The sequence below is a fragment of the Amblyraja radiata genome, chromosome 19, assembly GCF_010909765.2.
Source record: "Amblyraja radiata isolate CabotCenter1 chromosome 19, sAmbRad1.1.pri, whole genome shotgun sequence".
NCBI classification, from domain to species: domain Eukaryota; kingdom Metazoa; phylum Chordata; class Chondrichthyes; order Rajiformes; family Rajidae; genus Amblyraja; species Amblyraja radiata.
The window spans coordinates 3263574-3266278 of record NC_045974.1 but is presented as its reverse complement, the minus strand read 5'-3'; positions in this window follow the sequence as shown (position 1 = coordinate 3266278).

The following is a 2705-nucleotide window of genomic DNA, read 5'->3' as shown; positions in this document are numbered from 1 at the left end:
GGAAGATTATTCCCGATGTTGGGGAAGTCCAGAACAAGGGGTCACAGTTTAAGGATAAGAGGGAAGACTTTTAGGACCGAGATGAGGAAATCATTTTTCACACAGAGAGTGGTGAATCTGTGGAATTCTCTGCCACAGAAGGTAGTTGAGGCCAGTTCATTGGCTATATTTAAGAGGGAGTTAGATGTGGCCCTTGTGGCTAAAGGGATCAGGGGGTATGGAGAGAAGGCAGGTACAGGATACTGAGTTGGATGATCAGCCATGATCATATCAAATGGCGGTGCAGGCTCGAAGGGCCGAATGGCCTACTCCTGCACCTATTTTCTATGTTTCTATGACAATAATAAAGAACTTTAACATAAAAAACATCCCCCCACAATGGTTCCCATTATGAGGGAAGGCACAAAGTCCAGTCCCCATCCCATGTCCACCCATAGTCGGGCCTATTGAAGCCTCCACAGTTGCCGCTACAGAGGCTCGATGTTCCAGGCCGTTCTCGCTGGGTGATGTTGCTCCGGCGTCGGGAGAATCTTCTCGGCGGCTTGGGAACCCTGGAACGGCCGCTTCCCTTACCGGAGACCGCGGCTTCCGAAGCCAACAAGGCCGCGCCGGTTGGAGCTCCACTACTGGCGATCTCGTCGCGAGATCCCAGGCTCCCGGTGTAAAGTTCAGCGCCGCCGCCCGCGGTTGGCCGACCCAGGCAAGGCATCGCCCGCTCCGCGATAGCGCTCCAGCGCTCCAGCGCTGTGCCGCTGCTGAAGCCGAGGTTCTGGGCGGTCCCCTCAGGAAACGCCGCTCCAGGCCCCCTGGTAGGCCGCGAGGACGGGTCGAAGCTGCAGCCCGGAGAAAAGCTGCCTCTCCGACCAGGTAGGGACCCTGAAAGGTAGTTTCCCCCTTCCCCCCCCACATAAAAAAGGCTAGAACTCCTAAAAACAAAATACTCAACCAACTAAAAATAAGAAAAAATATGAAAACCAGACAGGTGCAGGCTGGGCAGCCATACTACACAGGACGGAGCCCTCTAAACTTTAGAGATATAGCATCTCTGGAGAGAAGGAATCTATGGGCGACGTTTCGGGTGGAGACCCTTCTTCAGACGGATGTCAGGGGAGTGGGCGGGACAGAGATAGAATGTAGTCGGAGACAGTAAGACTGGCGGGAGAACTGGGAAGGGGAAGGAGATGGAGAGAGAGGGAAAGCAAGAGCTATCTGTAGTTAGAGAAGTCAATGTTCATACCGCTGGGGTGTAAACTACCCAAGCGAAATATGAGGCGCTGTTCCTCCAATTTGCGCTGGGCCTCACTCTGACAATGGAGGAGGCCCAGGACAGAAAGGTCAGATTGGGGAATGGGTGGGGGAGGTGAAGTGCTGAGCCACCGGGAGATCAGGTTGGTTAGTGCGGACCGAGCGGAGGTGTTGGGCGAAGCGATCGCCGAGCCTGCGCTTGGTCTCACCGATGTAGAGCAGCTGACTCCTGGAACAGCGGATACAGTAGATGAGGTTGGAGGTACCCACGTGATGAGGTCTCTTTTTCCCCACTGCCCTCTCGCCTCTGTTGTCTGCTGTGTCTGTATTTCATCGGCCCACTCCCCAAGAGGGGAAAGATTTAATTGGTATCGCCGATGTACAGGAGGCCACATGGGGAACAACAGATGCAGTAGATCATAAGGTCAGTAGAATTAGGACATTCGGCCCATCAAATATACCCTGCCATTCAATCATGGCTGATCCATCTCCCCCTCCTAACCCCATTCTCCTGCCTTCTCCCCATAAACCCCCGACTTGATTTAGTCCTGGAATAGACTCGATGGGCCGAATGGCCTAATTCTTCTCTTATCACTCATGAACAGATGAACTATCACCTCTGAAGCTGAAAGCGAGTGTAAAGACTGAAGTGGAGGGGTGGGTTGAATAAAGTGCAGGAAGTGTTGAATCTTGAGCTGGATAATAAAACCTCATGAACTCACAAACACAAGCTCCATGTTGTCATGTTCTCTAAAGGCAGCCCTGGGACTTTCAATGGGTGGAGACGCACAGACTTTTCTGATTATTGCTCAGCATTTTATTACCTCAGCACACTTTTATTCCACGTTCTTTACGTGTTATATGCAAAGAACATATGTAGGGGCAATAGGGCAGTTTCTTCCCAGCTGTTATCAGGCAACTGAACCATCCTACCACAACCAGGGAGCAGTGCTGAACTACTATCCACCTCATTGGTGACCCTCCGACTATCTTTGATCAGACTCTGCTGGCTTTACCTTGCACTAAACGTTACTGCTTTATCGTGTATCTGTACATTGTAAATAGACAATAGGTGCAGGAGTAAGCATTCCTGCACCTATTGTAAATAGACAATAGGTGCAGGAGTAAGCATTCCATCTGCCAAAGCCTCCAATCTACAGTAATACAAACAGAAACTGCTGTAAATACTCAACAGGGTTAGGCAGCATATGTGTAAAGAGAAACAGAATTATCATTCCAGGTTTGGGCAACGTTTCAGGTCAGGACCCTTCAGTAGACTGAATAAGGATCTCAACCCAAAACGTCGCAAATCCATGTTCTCCAGAGATGCTGCCTGACCCGCTGAGTTACTCCAGCACTCTGTGTCAATAGACAATAGACAATAGACAATAGGTGCAGGAGTAGGCCATTTGGCCCTTCGAGCCAGCACCGCCATTCAATGTGATCATGGCTGATCATCC